The sequence below is a fragment of the Rhinopithecus bieti genome, unplaced genomic scaffold (genome assembly GCF_001698545.2).
Source record: "Rhinopithecus bieti isolate Rb0 unplaced genomic scaffold, ASM169854v2 scaffold_12783, whole genome shotgun sequence".
Lineage (NCBI taxonomy): Eukaryota > Metazoa > Chordata > Mammalia > Primates > Cercopithecidae > Rhinopithecus > Rhinopithecus bieti.
Window position 1 is genome coordinate 80854 of NW_016807262.1, and position 18069 is coordinate 98922.

Sequence of the window (18069 nt, forward strand, 5' to 3'; positions counted from 1 at the left end):
TCTCTCTGCAGCCCCCAAAGCAATTGTCCACCCGTTGTTCCCAGGAGTGAGGCAGGAGCGAGGCATGAGCAAGGTGGGTGCTTGTGGCGCAAAGAATACATTCACATGGCAAGGCAGAGAGCTGGAACTTTCAGGTTCACACCCAGAGCATCCCACTAAATGGCACTGGTTGGGGAAGCCCCTTAGCAGAGGCAGGGTCAGAGTCCTGCTACACCGAACTTCCAGCCAGATGAGGTTGGCACAGCCTGGCCAGCACAGGATGGTCGCCCAGGGTGCTGGGCCACTAGTCCAATTTGTACAACTCTCCCCCAAAGGAGCAAAGCCAGGGGGCAACTTTATGTTTGTTTTTTAATGTACAATTAAATTAATATTGACTATAGTCACCCTGTTGTGCTATCAAATAGTACGTTTTATTCATTCTATTTTTTTGCACCCATTCACCATCCTCACCTCCCTCCCAGCTCCACAGTACCCTCTCCAACCTCTCATAACCATCCTTCTATTTTCTATGGCCATGAGTTCAACTGTTTTGATTTTTAGATCCCACAAACAAGTGAGAATGTGAGATGTTTGTCTTTCTGTGACTAGCTTATTTCACTTGACATAATAATCTTCGGTTCCATCCATGTTGTTGCAAATGACATGACTTCCTTTTTTATGCCTGAATAGTATTCCATTGTGCATATACGTCACATTTTCCTTATCCATTCATTTGTTGATGGACACTTACGTTGCTTCTACATCTTGGCTATTGTGAACAGTGCTGCAATAAATACGGGAGTGCAAATATCTCTTCAATACACTGATTTTCTTTCTTTTGGGTATATGCCCAACAGTGGGATTGCTGGATCACGTGGTGGCCCTAATTGTAGTTTTCTGAGGAGTCTTCCCACTATTCTCCATAGTGGTTGTACTAATTTACATTCCCACCAATAGTGTGTGAGGGCTCCAAGGGACTACTTTGGCCCCACTCCCGATGCCTCTGCCAGTCACAGCCACAGCTACAGGTTGCTGCTCACAGCAAGTCTGATGAGACGGACTCGGGGGGGCCTCACTGTGAAAACTGATGGCTGGCAGCTTCTAGATACCCTGATGGCCCACCTTCTGCGGGCAGGTGGGTAAATGCAGCCTCGGGGGCCAGGCAGGACAGGTCTAGGGGGCCTGTGTCCCCGCTGAAGGGCTCTTCTTTATCGACAAGTTTTTGATCATCGACTCAGTCTTCTTCCCAGTTCCAGGTCTGTTGTTTCCTTCCTCATGACTCATAGCTGGTGGACTGCATGTTTCTTTTTTTGTTTATACTTTAAGTTCTGGGATACATGTACGAACGCCCAATGCAAGAAATAAAAGAAAGTTCAAACTCCTACAGTCAGAAATAAAAGTGCATACATTACTACCTTTTTTTGTTTTTGAGACGGAGTCTTGCTCTGTCACCCAGGCTGGAATGCAGTGGTGCGATCTCAGCCCACTGCAGCCTCCGCCTCCTGGGTTCACGCCATTCTCCTGCCTCAGCCTCCCGAGTAGCTGGGACTACAGGTGCCTGCCACCTCTCCCGGCTAATTTTTTGTATTTTTAGTACAGACGGGGTTTCACCGTGTTAGCCTGGTCTCGATCTCCTGACCTCGTGATCCACCCGCCTCGGCCTCCCAAATTGCTGGGATTACAGGCGTGAGCCACTGTGCCCGGCCCTACATTTTTTTTTTTTTTTTTGACATGGTATCACTGTCGACCAGGCTGGAGCACATGCACAGCCTGCTGAGTAGCTGGGACTACAAGCATACACCACCATGCCTGGCTACTTTTTGTCTGTTTGTTGTTTTTTGTTAGAGACAGGGTTTCACCATGTTGTTCAGGCTGGTCTCAAACACTGGGTTCAAGTGATTCAGCCTCCCAAAGTGCTGTGATTACAGGCATGAGCCACTGAGCCCTGCCTCAATACTGATTTATAAAAATTTAAAATATTTTAAGAGAATGCTATAAACATTTGTATGCCAACAAGTTGGTTACCCCAGATAAAATGAACCAGTTCCTTAGAAACATACAGTCTACCCATTTATGTGGCCAAGAAACATACGAAAAAAAGCTCATCATCACTGGTCATTAGAGAAATGCCAACCAAAACCACAATGAGATACCATCTCACGCCAGTTAGAATGGCAATCATTAAAAAGTCAGGAAACAACAGATGCTAGAGAGGATGTGGAGAAATAGGACGCTTTTACACTGTTGGTGGGAGTGTATATAAGTTCAATCATTGTGGAAGACAGTGTGGCCATTCCTCAAGGATCTAGAACCAGAAATACAGTTTGACCCAGCAATTCCATTATCGGGTATATACCCAGAGGATTATAAATCATTCTACTATAAAGACACATGCACACGTATTTTTATTGTGGTACTGTTCACAATAGCGAAGGCTTGGAACCAAACCGAGTGACCATCAATGATAGACTGGATAAAGAAAATGTGGCACATATACACCATGGAATACTATGCAGCCATAAAAAGGATGAGTTCATGTCCTTTGCGGGGACATGGATGAAGCTGGGAACCACCATTCTCGGCAAACTATCGCAAGAACAGAAAACCAAACACCACATGTTCACACTCATAAGGGGAGTTGAACAATGAGAACACATGAACACCGAACATCATACATGGGGGCCTGTCAGGGGATTGGGGGTTGGCAGAGGGATAGCATTAGGAGAAATACCTAATGTAGATGATGGGTTGATGATGGGCGCAGCAAACCACCATGGCAAGCGTATACGTATGTAACAAACATGCATGTTCTGCACATGTATCCCAGAACTTAAAGTATAATTTTAAAAAAATTAAAAAAAGAAATTGCCCTGAAAGCACTTAAAACTGGATGATGACCTTTCTTTCTTTGTATTAGAGAATATAATAGAACTAAGAAATCTCAACCAGGTGTGGTGGCTCACGCCTGTAATCTCAGCACTTTGGGAGGCCAAGGCAGGAGGATCACTTGAGCCAGAGGTTCTAGACCAGCCTGGGCAACATGGTGGGACTCCTATCTCTACAAAAAATAGAAAAAATTCATTGGGCATAGTGGCATGTGCCTGTGGTCCCAGCTTCTCGGGAGGCAGAGGTGAGAGAATCATCTGAGCCCATGAAGTTAAGGTTACAGTGAGCCATNGATGAGTTCATGTCCTTTGCGGGGACATGGATGAAGCTGGGAACCACCATTCTCGGCAAACTATCGCAAGAACAGAAAACCAAACACCACATGTTCACACTCATAAGGGGAGTTGAACAATGAGAACACATGAACACCGAACATCATACATGGGGCCTGTCAGGGGATTGGGGTTGGCAGAGGGATAGCATTAGGAGAAATACCTAATGTAGATGATGGGTTGATGATGGGCGCAGCAAACCACCATGGCAAGCGTATACGTATGTAACAAACATGCATGTTCTGCACATGTATCCCAGAACTTAAAGTATAATTTTAAAAAAATTAAAAAAAGAAATTGCCCTGAAAGCACTTAAAACTGGATGATGACCTTTCTTTCTTTGTATTAGAGAATATAATAGAACTAAGAAATCTCAACCAGGTGTGGTGGCTCACGCCTGTAATCTCAGCACTTTGGGAGGCCAAGGCAGGAGGATCACTTGAGCCAGAGGTTCTAGACCAGCCTGGGCAACATGGTGGGACTCCTATCTCTACAAAAAATAGAAAAAATTCATTGGGCATAGTGGCATGTGCCTGTGGTCCCAGCTTCTCGGGAGGCAGAGGTGAGAGAATCATCTGAGCCCATGAAGTTAAGGTTACAGTGAGCCATGATTATGCCACTGCACTCCAGCAGCAGTGGGCGACAGAGACCCAGTCTCAAACAAAACAAACCAAAACAAACAAGAAACCAGAAAAAAAGAGATAAAGAAGACATCTATTAATCAGACCGAAGTCCTAAAAAAGAAATAACATTTAATCAGACTGAAGTCCTAAAAAAGAAATAACATTTAAAAAGCAGACATCTAGAGTTGTAATAAATCATATCCTGTGTGTTTTATCCAAGCCTAGAATTCCTATTAACACAAAAATATTACTGATAGCTGTTCTACACTTTTTTGTAGCCCTTGTTAACACTAAGAATGTATGTATTTTGAACCTGTTGTTGGCTGACCAAATGTGTGAACCCCACATGTTCATCGTCTGTTGAAAGAATATACCTCAAATATAGTCACTGTCTCATATTTTCTTTCTTTTTTTCATCTCAAGTTTGGAAATGTTTGAAAATGCACATGTATAATGAGAATTGTAGTCTCTTCCTTCTCAGAAAGGAAATCACAAATAATTTATATAGAATCTGAATATTTCCACTTATTGACGTACTACAACTCAGATACACTTCCTTTGCATAGTCTTTGGATGACGTAAAATCAAATTTGCTTCCTTGCCAGGTTTGGTGGCTCACACCTGCTATCCCAGCACTTTGGGAGGCCAAGATGGAAAGATTGCTTAAGACCAGTTCTGGCAATATAGTGAGACCCTCATCTCTATAAAATAGTTTAAAAATTAACCAGTCTTGGTAGCACACACTGGTAGTACCAGCTACTGGGGAGGCTGATGCAGGAGGATGGCTTCAGCCCAGGAGTTTGAGGTTACAGTGAGCTGTAATTGTACCACTGCACTCCAGCCTGGGCAACAGAGCAAGATCCCGTCTCAAGAAAAAAAATTTGCTTCCTTAAATTATATTATTGTTTTAGATGACCTCCAGAGAACCATGAAATTGCAAGGAGGATGAAAAGCAAGAAGAAATATGAAGGAAACCAGATTGATTAAATTATATATGGATCCAATAGTAATTATTTGTTGTTTATTTTTTGGTAAATATTTTTCATATTTCATATCCAAAATGTAGGCCACACACTTTGGGAGGCTGAAGTGGGTGGATCACTTGAGGCCAGGTGTTCGAGACCAGCCCAGCCAACATGGTGAAACCCCTCTCCACTAAAATACAAAATTAGCCAGGTGTGGTGGCACATGCTTGTAATTCCAGCTCTGTGGGAGGGAGAGGCACGAGAAACGCTTGAACCCGGGAGGTGGAGGGTGCAGTGAGCTAAGATCACACCACTGTACTCTAGCCTGGGTGACCGAGTGAGACTCTGTCTCAAAAAAAAAAAAAAAGAAAAAACAAAACAAAAACAGAACAAAATGTAGGCCACAGATACAGCTCTCAACTGTCTAACTCTTTTAAGACCACATCAGGCCTGGCGCAGTGGCTCAAGGCTGCAATCCCAGCACTCTGGGAGGCCGAGACAGGCGGATCACGAGGTGAGGAGATCGAGACCATCCTGGCCAACACGGTGAAACCCCGTCTCTACTAAAAAATACAAAAAACTAGCCAGGCGAGGTGGCGGGCGCCTGTAGTCCCAGCTACTCGGGAGGCTGAGACAGGAGAATGGCGTAAACCCGGGAGGCGGAGCTCGCAGTGAGCTGAGATCCGGCCACTGCACTCCAGCCTGGGCGACAGAGCGAGACTCCGTCTCAAAAAAAAAAAAAAAAAAAAAAAAAAAAAAAAAAAAAAAAAAAAAAAAAGACCACATCAATACAAATAAGAATAGTAACAGATTCTGTTACAAGTGTTTATAAACTGTCAGGGGAGAACAAAAGAGAAAGGATCTGCCTTGGGGCAAAAGGAAAGGCTCCTACAGGAAGAAACACTTCATCAGGGCATTGGGTGCAGGGGAGTTTAGCCATTTAGCCATGTCATTCAGGGATAAAGGTTTCCAGGGAGCAGAAAGGAGGAAACTTTGCCTTTGAATTTAAACTAGTATAATCTGTAATAATCTTGTGGGGAGCAGGTAGTCAGGATATCCTCAGCTATTAAAAAACAGAAATGATGACTAACCCGAGTGGTCGTGAGATGCCAGGGGTCCGTGTCTTTTGGTGGGCATTTCAGAAAGTAGAATGGGAACAGAAAGCTTGAATCCGGACCAGGTCTCTTCGTAAACTTCCACACAGCGTTACCTGGAGAGAGAAGAGGGAGGCAGCTGAGAGAAAACCCCAGGTAGTTTCACTATCACTTCACTCATCAAATGTGGTTAAATATGTGTGCAAGAGTCATGCAAAAACTAAAACCTGTTCACACTTCACAGATTAAGCACAAGCTATTTACAAATATAGGAAGTAATATTAATGAAATTAAATGGACAGGAATGATTTTGTCTGAAAGCAAAGAAAAAATTATAAATATTGGCCACGGGTAATGTCCTTGAGATTTTTAGATACAGCTAACCCTTAAACAACGTGAGCTTTTAGAGGCACTGAGCCCCCGGCAGTCCAATATCTGTGCTTAACTTTTGACTTCCCAATAATAAGGATGAATAGCCCATTGTTGATTGGAAGCCTTACCATAATATCAAGTCAGTTAACACATATTTCGTATATGTGTTATATACTGTGTTCTTACAATAAAGTAAGCTAGACAAAAGAAAATGTTCTTAAGAAAATCATAATGAAGAAAAAATATATTTACAATTTATTATGTGGAAGTGAATTCAACCTCTTCTAAACGTGTATCTTCACAAGAGTAAGTCCTTTTTAATAAACGACTGGTCTAATGAATGTGGTTTTCTCTGAGTAAGTCTGACTAATTTTCTTAATCAAACTATGAGTTTTTATTTTCATGATCAAAAACAATTTGAAATTAGCTCCGTTCATAACAATTAATTTTGATGCCAATTATTTTGTTTGAATAGTTTCAATCCCCATCCCAAATCTTATCAACATCCACTATATACAAGACCTAATTTAGAATTATGTGGCAATATTTGTCCATATCAACTGTGAAAACCTTTCAGTGAGGATGATCTCCTTTGTGGCAATCTGCTTATGACTTCAGTAAAAATCTAATATATGGCACAATTAAATCAAAATCTGATTGGATTAAGAATGATAAACAGGATGTGAATAAGGTGGGAGGAGGGATATTCTACACAAAAACCCCTTGTAAGTGGAGCTCCCTCCAACTGAGTTGTCAGTGGAAGCAGTTGGAGGCCAGGGTCTCCGTAGGGTCTCACCTAGCAGAGCAGAGGTGAGAATAAATTAAGAACAAAATTAAAATTTTAATACAGAAAATGTTATTTCAGCATGAAATCCATTTTAAAATTGTTTTTAAGAGATAAGGTCTCCCTCCATCACCCAGGCTGGAGTGCAGTGGCACGATCACAGTTCACTGTAGCTTCAACCTCTTGGGCTCAGGTGATCCTCCTGACTTAGCCTCCCAGGGAGCTAGGACTATAGGCACATGCCACTGCACCCAGCCAACCTTTAAAAGTTCTTGGCCGGGCGCATAAACTGTTCCCGCGCGCGCCTAAACCTTTCCCGCACACGCCCAAACCTTTCCCGCGCTTGCGCCCAAACCTTTCCCGCGCTTGCGCCCAAACCTTTCCCGCGCGCATTTTTCCCGCCCAGGAAGATATGCAGCCTATGGCGCAGGCGTGATCCCGCGCCCGGGAAAATTACAAACCCACGGCGCGTGCGCAATTGTAATTTGAGAAGACCCGGCCCCCCGTCACCGCCCTGGCTCAACCTCTTCCTCTGCCAGCCTATATAAGGCATGACACTGCATTCAATAAACGAGACTTGATCAGGCTATTTGTCTTGTCCCCATTTCTCGTGTTTTCTTGTCTCCTCCATTCCCACTCCCCCTTCCAGGGCCCGTTCGACTGTCCTGCGGGTTGGGACACTCATGTGTGCTTTTCACTCACCTTCCCACAATGATGATACGGTTTGGCTGTGTGTGTCCCCACCCAAAATCTTATCTTGAATTGTAATTCCCATAATCTCCACATGTCAAGGGTTGGACCAGGTGGAGGTAATTGGATCACAGGGGCGGTTTGCCCCATGCTGTTCTAGTGATAGTGAGTCTCATGAGATCTGATGATTTTAAGTATCTGGCACTTCCTCTGCTTGCACTCAATCCATCCTGCTGCCCTGTCAAGAAGGTGCCTGCTTCTCCTTTGCCTTCCACCATGATTGTAAGTTTCCTGAGGCCTCCCCAGCCATGAAGAACTGTGAGTCAATTAAACCTGTTTCCTTTATAAATTACCCAGTCTTGGGCATTTCTTCCTAGCAGTGTGAGAATGGACTAATACAGATGACTTTTTACATTACTCTAATACAATGATCAAAACCACGAGATTGACCTTGGTATAATAATCAAGTATAAAACCTTATTGCGATTTCACCAGTTTTCATATGCTTTTGTATTTTTCTTTTGTTTTCTTGTTGTTGTTGTTGTTAAGTATTCTATGAAAATGCATTAGAGTATACATGCATGTAACCACAACCAAAATTAAGATAAAAGCCTGATTCTTCATCCCAGAGAAACTCCCTCATGCTACCCCTTTGTAGTCTCACCTCTCCATCCCTAATTCCTGTCAATCCTTGATCTGTTTTCCATCACTAAATTTGATCATTTACTTAGGTTACATAAATGGAATAATAGAATATATAGTCTTTTGAGGTTATGACTCACCAAATAGAAAATATCAATTAAAAGCTAGCAATTTTTAAAATTTTTATTTAATTTCTGGGGTACATGTGCAGGATATGCAGGTTTGCTACATAGGTAAACGTGTGCCATGGTGATTTGCTGCACCTATCAACCCATCAGCTAGTTATTAAGCTCAGCACACATTAGCTATTTTTCTTGATGTTCTCCCTCCTCCAAGTCTCCTCATTGTTGTTCCCCTCCTTGTATCCATGTGTTCTCATTGTTCAGTTCCCACTTATAAGTGCGAACATGTGGTGTTTGCTTTTCTGTTCCTGCACTAGTTTGCTGAGGATAATGGCTTCCATCTCTATCCATGCCCCTGCAAAGTACATGATCTCATTCCTTTTTATGGCTGCATAGTATTCCATGGTGTATATGTACCACATTTTCTTTCTTTCTTTTTTTTTTTTTTTTTTTTTTTTTGAGATGAAGTCTCGCTCTTGTCCCCCAGGCTGGAATGGCATAATCTCAGCTCACTGCAACCTCCGCCTCCCGGGTTCAAGAGATTCTCCTGCCTCAGCCTCCCGAGTAGCTAGGATTAAAGGTGCCTGCCACCATGCCCAGCTAATTTTTTAGTAGAGACACGGTTTCACCATGTTAGCCAGGCTGGTCTCGAACTCCTGACCTCAGGTAATCCACCCGTCTCGGCCTCCCAAAGTACTGGGATTACAGGCGTGAGCCACCGTGCCCGGCCTACCACATTTTCTTTATCCAAGCTATCACTGATGAGCATTTGGGTTGATTCTATGTCTTTGTTATTGTGAATAGTGCTGCAGTGAACATACTCATGCATGTGTCTTTATAAAAAATGATTTATATTCCTTTGGTTATATACCCAGCAATGGGATTGCTGGGTCAAAGGGATTTCTTTGACAAATCTCCATACTGTTTTCCATAATGAGCCACAATGATGGCTGAACAAACTTGCATTCCCACCAACAGTGTAAAAGCGTTCCTATTTCTCCGCAGCCTCATCAAAGCTAGCAATTATTTTTAAAAAGACAGAATAAAGAAAAATAATTTAAAAATGGTTTTCCTCTGAACAGAACCTCAAACATCTGTGGAACATCATCAAGCATACTAATATATGCACGAGGGGAATCCTAGAAAGAGAAGAGAAAGAAAAGGGGTACAAAGCACATGAAGAGAGAATGGACAAAATGTTCCAGATTTGATGAACAACATTAACTTACAGTGCCAAGAAACTCAATGAATTCCAAGATAGATGTCAGAAATTCTATCTCCCAATATCTCACTCTGTGACTCTAGGAAATTTATTTCATCGTTTTCTTTCAGAAAGGGATATGTGGTCTGATTTCTCAGTAAGTCCATCACTTTTGCTACTTATTCAAGGCATGACAATCCTGAAGGGTTTTTTTAAATTACACCTTCCTTATTATTACCTATCCCAGGTCCTTGTTCTCGTACCCCTCACTGTCTTCCCCACTATCCTAGAAACAGGAACGTTGTTCTTTAAGTTTGTTTCGGGACAGGAATGATGTGGATCTTTAAAAGAACTGAATATGAGAAAGAACTAGAGATGAAATATTTAAAGAAGAATAAGAGTTCATATTGCTTTCTGTGGTTTACAGTACTTGAGTAAGTTTTTCTTTTCTTTTTCCTGAGGATTGAGCAAGACATGCCTCCTGAATGGTCAGAAGAGGTAATTTATGCATCATATTTAGTGAGTTTAACTCTGGACTTGAGTCACTGGCTTGTTCAGAATTCACTAGAGATTCAGTTATGTTCCCATTGAGACACACTCTTAAATGACCACTTGTGCTTAGGAAGAGAAGGGAACCTTTTTCTTAATCCTAGTTGCTCATTGTCTCAGGGACACCTGGGGATTGGATATATAGGAGAAGGCAGTCCCTCTGGAGTGCTAGGGAGGGCTGGGCTGAAGAAAGCTGGGTCCTCCTCACTTGCTCCTATGCATTCCGTTTGATCTAGCAACTACATGATGAGAAAAATCTATTCTCTCAAATGGAACAAATCCCTCTGTTGTCTCTAGAGGGTGCTCAGAAACCACTGATCCAGACACAAGCAGCTTCAGTACCTAAAGTGAGGAACACTGAAGATCCCAGGAAGGAATAGTGCAAAGAAGGAGAAGAGAGAGTTATGAAAGAACAGAATACAGAGCAACATCTCCCTACCTTTGGGGAAAGAATCAGCCATCCTGGATTCTCTGGCTTGGGCCACAGTATTGCAACCAGTATTTGGCCTTCATCTTCCAATATCTTTGGGGACAGAATTTATCTGTGAATTTCACAGCGTCAGGTGCCAGTGGGGTAGCAGTATATGAGAATGAAGTGAAGCAAATAGAACTTCCATTAAATGTGCATGCATTTTGTGTGTCACTCTGTTCAAAGTGCTTTACCACACGTTATATCTTGTCCCATAGCAATGCAACAGAATAAATTAAGTTTGACTACATACATCTTAGAGATGTGAAAGTTGGGTTGCACAGAAGGGGAGCACCCTGCCCACAAAGAATGCAACTTTTTGGTATTAGAACAGATTTCAAATCCATGATATCTTCAATACACCACCCAGTCTTTTTTTTTTTAGACTCTGGGGAAGTTCACAATTTAATTAAGCAAATATTGATTTACATACACAAAGCAAAATAGCAATGCATGATAAAAATTTTTAAATGCAACCTATAAAGGTTTATAAAATCGAAGAATTTCAGGGCTAACTGTGACCTCAGTGGCCATTTAGTCCAAAACACAAATCAGCCAGTAAGTCTTCATCACATGTTAGAAGTGGCCTGTCCAGTTTTGGTTTGAATGTCTTCAATCACACAGAAACTCCTACTTCAGAAATATATCTTTCCACTGATAAACTGCTCTGTTAGAAAGGTTTTCCTCATCTAACCCTAAGTGTGTTCCCTGGAACTTCCAGCCATGTCCTAAAGCCATCCTTTGCAGCCACATAGTACAAGACCATTCTTCATTTTATATAACAGCTCTTCATATGTTGTGTGCCCATTAAGCAAACCCCACCCCTAGGATTTCTCATCTCAAGGTTATAGAAATAATCCAAATTCCGGCCGGGCACTGTGACTCATGCCTGTAATCCCAACACTTTGAGAGGCTGAATCGGGTGGATCACCTGAAGTCAGGAATTCGAGACCAGCTTCGCCAACACGGTGAAACCCCGTCTCTACAAAAAATACAAAAATTTGCTGAGCATGGTGGCAGGCACCTGTGGTCCTAGCTGCTTGGGAGGCTGAGGCATGAGAATAGCTTGAACCCAGGAAGCGGAAGTTACAGCAAGTCAAGATTGCACCACTGCACTCCAGCCTGGGTGACTAAATAAAATAAAATAAAAATTTAAAAAATGTATTTAAAAAAGAAATAGGCCTGGCACAGTGACTCATGCCTATAATCCCAGTACTTTGGGAGACCAAGGCGGGTGGATCACGATGTCAGGAGATCGAGATCATCTTGGCCAACATGGTGAAACTCCATCTCTACTAAAAACGCAAAAATTAGCTGGACATGGTGGCGTGCGCCTGTGGTCCCAGCTATTCAGGAGGCTGAAGCACGAGAATTGCTTGAACCTGGGGGGTGGAGGTGAGCTGAGATTGCACCACTGCACTCCAGCCTGGCGACAGAGCGAGACTCTGTATCCAAAAAAAAAAAAAAATCCTAATCCAAATTCTTTACTACTCTTACTTTACGTGATACAGGTTTCAGGCTTACTCACAATTCTACTTGCCTTACTCTGAACAAACTTGTAAAGGTGGGTCCCGATTATGATCAAATATCTCTTCATCACATGCACAAAAAACAACCTGCTTATGTCCCATTCATAAACAAACCTACAAACAAGGTGATACTGGTATAGTTTGCAAGTCTTTCCCAGACACCCTCTATAATGAGTTCATTGTACCCAACTCTTGGAACCCTTCCTCTTTCTAGTAATGGCATGTAAAATTTCTGGGCTGTGGCTGTTTATATCTGTTTCTTTAACAAGAATTTGAAAGCAAAGCTGCCCATCCCCATAAGCAAAGCCCGGGCACGGTGGCTCACACCTGTAATCCCAGCATTTTGGGAGGCTGAGGTGGGCAGATCACCTGAGGTCGGGAGTTTGAGACCAAACTGACCAACATAGAGAAACCCCGTCTCTACTATAAATACAAAATTAGCCAGGTGTGGTGCCTCATGCCTGTAATCCCAGCTACTTGGGAGGCTGAGGCGGGAGAATCGCTTGAACCTGGGTGGCAGAGATTGCGGTGAGCCGAGATCATGCCATTGCACTCCAGTCTGGGCAACAAGAGTGAAACTCTGTCTCAAAAAAAGAAAAAAAAAAAAAATTGAAAACGGGAACTGTACTCGTCTTCACAGTCTCAATACAGTGCATGATACATATAGAATGCTCAATAAATGTCCCCATTCCTCCATGGTAGAGATCTTGTCTGTTTTTTTCATGTATGTGTACCCAGCACCTAACCAAATTCTGACTATAGTCCTCAAAAAATATTTGTTGAATGAATGCCTGAGTGAGTAACTCCACATGAGGTAGGAGGCAGGCAGGACTCATCTCTGGACCAGACTGAAGACTGGTAGAAACCAGGAAGAGTTGCTGAAAGAACCTCCAATTGCTCTTGCTGCCCATCCCCTAAGACACTACCACAGTTTACCGATGCCTGGAGATGACTGAAGTTACTACCGTTTGCCACGGCAATACCCAGAGAGTTATCACCCATTTTCTAGCTATTTCTGAATAGAACTGCCCTTAATTAGCATGTCATTAGAAGTAGATATAAATATGACCACAAACCACCCATATATTGTTACTCAGCTCACTGCCTATGTGCTAGCTTTGCTTCACAAGAAGCGGTCACAGAGAAGTGACACTGCTGCCACTTCAATAAAGTTGCTTTCTTTCATCACCAGCTTGCTCTTGAATTCTTTAAATAGGGACAGGGTCTTGCTATGTTGCCCAGGCTGGTCTCAAACTGCTGGGCTCAAGAGATCTTCCTGCCTCAGCTTCCCAAAGGGCTGGGATTACAGGTGTGAGCCATCACGCCCAGCCTTGGTCTTGAGTTATTTCCTGAGCAAAGCCAAGAATCTGCCCTGCATCAGTGATGAGTCAGCCGGGAGCGAAGAGAAGATGGTGGCCAGTGATTGATGAGGCAATAGTGAGAGATAATGGTTGGTGAGACAGTGAGAGATGGCAAGAGACAGCAAGCAGTGAGAGAGACAGCCAGAGGCAACCATCAGTGAGACAGCGAGAGATGGTGAAGAAACTGGTGATCAAAACTACACTAAGACTGTAATACCAAAGAGCTGCTAACACTGCAGAGAGATGTAACATTAACCAAAAGCTTTTTTCAGAGCCATCATTTTCCCTCCCTCCCTTCCTTCCTTCCTTCCCTCCTTCCTTCCTTTTTCCTCTCTTTGTCTCTTTGTCTCTTTCTCTCTTTCTTTCTTTCTTTTCTTTCAAGATGGAGTCTTGTTCTGGAGCCTAGTCTGGAGTGCAGTGGTGTGATCTTGGCTCACTGCAACCTGCAACCTCTGCCTCCTAGATTCTCCTGCTTCAAGGGATTCTCCTGCCTCAGCCTCTTGAGTAGCTGGTATTACAGGCACCCACCACCATGCCCTGCTAATTTTTGTATTTTTAGTGGAGACAGGGTTCCACCATGTTGGCCAGGCTAGTCTAGAGCTCCTGACTTCAAGTGATCCGCCCCCCTCGGCTTCTCAAAGTGTTGGGATTACAGACATAAGCCACCGCACCTGGCCGGAGCCGTCATTTATCCTGGCAGGCAGTGGAGCCAAGAGGACAGTCAAGTGGCCATAGCACTGCCTCATGTGGGACCTGCCGCTTCAGCTGGCAGGTTGCTGGTCTCCACACTTGTTCCCCTCCAGCAGCCAAGCCCACCCAAGCTGGAGGTCACCTAAGCAGGCCTTCGCCCAGTTCCACAAGCCTGGCTGGCACCATTTTGGCTCGTGCACACAGGTGTCTCCATTGCCGAGTACGTTCTCTCGTGAATCAGGGCTCCCAAGGTCTCTCCTTGAGAAATGCTGGTCACCCCTTCCCTTCCTCCCTTCTGTGGTTACTTTCTGCTTAGCCCCTCTCTACCCAAACTAAGATGCTTTCATTGCTCTCTGTAGAATTCAATCTCATCATTCTGCTACTCATTTATAGCTCATAATTGACTTTTGTAACGCTTTCCTACCTATACTTACACCTTCTTTGCCAAAAGTGAAAATTCGAAAGGAAAATGTGACTAAGCTTTTGCTAGACTTAGACTAACTAAAAAGCTCCTGTAGAAATCCTTACTAGACATGGGAACAGCAGTGAATATCCCATAGGCCTTGCCACTGGGATGTCTTTTAGGCAAGTGGAGTAAATTCAAATCGGATGATTTAAAGAGGAAAAAACCCCTTGTTTTCAAAGGCAACACTGTTTGGGTCAAGAACAAATTGGGGAATCAACAAATTTGGCCTACAAATGGCTCTTTATGTTATAATGCTATTTTACCATTAGATTTATTCTGTAAAAAGAAAGGAAAATGGGGGTAAGTTCCTTATATGCAGGTTTTTATGGCCTTCTACCAAGATCCTAACCTCAGAGATAGCTATAGAATGTGTCTGGCTCATAACACCTCTGGCACCAAGAAGCTACTCTAGATATCCTAGATTACCCTTTCTTAGCTGCTCCAGCTAGAACGCCTGCATGCTCGCCTTGGAACTTCCTCAGTCCTTCAGTTCTAAGAAGGTTCCCACCAGTTCTGTAGCATAGAATTCCACTCCAAGGTCATCAAGAACTTCTCCACCTTATCCAACAGATCCCAGCCTATGCCCCCTGCTACCCAAGGAAGTAAGCCCAACCAGTACCACCAGGAGTAGGGCCCCATATCAGCCCCTCAAATCAAACCTGTGTCCATATCAGGAGGTAGCTGACAGAGATGGTGAAAAAATCAGAATATATGTACCATTTCCATGTCCAATTTGGCTTTATGCAAGAAAATGTGGCCAATTTTCAGAGGATCCAGGGAAGTTTGTACAGGAGTTTGTTAAATTGGCCATGTCCTTTGATTTAAAATGGCATGACATGCAAATATTCACTTGTTATGCCATAGAAAAAAACAAAAGAGGCTGGGCGCGGTGGCTCATGCCTGTAATCCCAGCACTTTTGGAGGCCGAGACAGGTGGATCATCTGAGGTCAGGAGTTCAAGACCAACCTGACCAACATGGAGAAACCCCATCTCTACTAAAAACATAATAATTAGCTGGGCATGGTGGTAGGCACCTGTAATCCCAGCTATTCAGGAGGCTGAAGCAGGAGAATCGCTTGAACCCTGGAGGCGGAGGTTGCAGTGAGCCAAGACAGTGCCATTGCACTCCAGCCTGGGTGACAAGAGTGAAACTCAGTCTAAAAAAAAGAAAAAGGAAAGAAAAGAAAAAAAGACTCTAGATACTGTCCATGAACATGCAGATGGAGTGGCTACTCATAACCAAGGCCACACCATTTATTGTGTGGGGGGGGTTAGGCAGGTCCAGATCAGTTCCTAAGATCTTGAATGCAGAAATCACATGCTAACTTGTTTAATAGAAGGCATGGGCCGGGCGCGGTGGCTCAAGCCTGTAATCCCAGCACTTTGGGAGGCCGAGATGGGCAGATCACGAGGTCAGGAGATCAAGACCATCCTGGCTAACACGGTGAAACCCCGTCTCTACTTAAAAAAATACAAAAAACTAGCCGGATGAGGTGGCGGGCGCCTGTAGTCCCAGCTACTCGGGAGGCTGAGGCAGGAGAATGGCATAAACCCGGGAGGCAGAGCTTGCAGTGAGCTGAGATCCGGCCACTGCACTCCAGCTGGGCGACACAGCGAGACTCCGTCTCAAAAAAAAAAAAAGAAGGCATGAAAAAGTGTGTGGTCAAGCCAGTTATTATGACAAGATTAGAGAAATAACTCAGGGGAAAGATTAAAATCCTCTAACAGAAACAAAATCCAGATTCTTAATTTTCTGGGAAAACAAGGTGATATGGTTTGGCTGTGTCCCCACCCAAATCTCATCTTGAACTGTAGCTCCCATAATTCCCATGTGTCATGGGAAGGACCTGGTGGGAAGTAATTGAATCATGGGAGTTGTTTTCCCATGCTGTTTTTGTGATAATGAATAAGTCTCATGAGATCTGATGGTTTTATAAAAAGGAGGTCCCTATACAAGCTCTCTTGCCTACTGCCATGTAAGACATGACTTTGCTTCTCATTTGCCTTCTGCCATGATTGTGAGGCCTCCCCAGCCATGTGGAACCATGAGTCAATTAAACCTCTTTTCTTTATAAATTACCCAGTCTCAAATATGTCTTTATTAGCAGTGTGAGAACAGACTAATACACAAGGGTACTGGGTATCCCCCCACAAGGCCCAAATTCCTGCCTAAAGGGTGAAGTATCTGAGATGTGTGTTTACTCCTAGGACAAAGACCTTAGCCCAGGAATAGAAAGGACCATCCTGGCACTGCAGCCCACTCAGACTAAGAAACAGTTAAGTGTCTTTTTGGGAATGGCCAGATTCTGCTAGATTTGGATTCCCAGATTTGGGATCATATCAAAACCACTCTATAAAGCTCTAAAAGAGAGTGATCACAAGCCTTTTGAATTAGAACAGAACCTCACAACAGGCATTCTTAACCCTAAAAGAAACACTGGGAACAGGTCCCAAACCTTTCACTCTCTGTGTGACTAAAAAAGCAAAGGATATCTTTGGGAGTTCTAGCTCAAAGGCTCAAGAATAATCCTAAACCAGTGGCTTACTTTTCTAAACAGCTAGACCAGTTGGCAGCTGGGTGGCCAGGATGCTTTTGAGCTGTGCCCACAACTGTTCTGTTGGGGAGAAAAAAATAAAAGGCAGTAAATTTACCTTGGAACAACAATTAGATGTCATTACCCTTCCCCTAACCAAGTACAGGGGGTCCTAGAGGCAAAAGGACATCAATGGCTAACAGGTAGTCAGTTGCTTAAATATCAGGCCCTTCTGTTTGACACCACAGATGTTACCCTTAAAGTATGTCAAGTTTTAAACGCTGCTACTCTGTTGCCAAACTTCACATCCCAAAAAGCAGATCCCCAACTCATTCATTCCTGTGTGGAAACCACAGAACAGACCTCTTCTAGCAGGCCTGACCTCAAAGATGAGCCCCTGCATAATACTGATATTGAGTGGTTTACAGGCAGGAGTAGCTTTATTCATGAGGGAGTAAGAAAGGCAGGTTATGGCTGGGTGTGGTGGCTCACACCTGTAATCCCAATACTTTGGGAGGCTGAGGCAGGCAGATCACCTGAGGTCAGGAGTTCAAGACCAGCCTGGCCAACATGGTGAAACCCTGTCTCTACTAAAATTACAAAAATTAGGAGCCTGTAATCTCAGCTACCCTGGAGGTTGAGGCAGCGACTCTGAATCACTTGAACCCAGGAGGCGGAGGCTGCAGTGAACTAAGATCACGCCACTGCACCCCAGCCTGGGTGACAGAATGAGACTCCATCTCAAAAAAAAAAAAAAAAAAAAAAAAAAAAAAAAAAAAA

At 43.5% G+C, this 18069-nt stretch overlaps 1 protein-coding gene across 2 annotated transcripts in view; it reads right to left on the minus strand.

Moving 5' to 3' along the window:
• LOC108535098 (low affinity sodium-glucose cotransporter) overlaps positions 1 to 7129 on the minus strand; it is a 52955-nt gene extending 45826 nt beyond the window's left edge. For both annotated transcript variants that reach the window (XM_017880813.1, XM_017880812.1), the window contains exon 1: positions 5877 to 7129. The gene's annotated coding sequence lies outside the window, so the exon portion shown is untranslated. The remainder of the gene's footprint in view (positions 1 to 5876) is intronic.
• Between the last annotated feature and the right edge of the window lie 10940 nt (positions 7130 to 18069).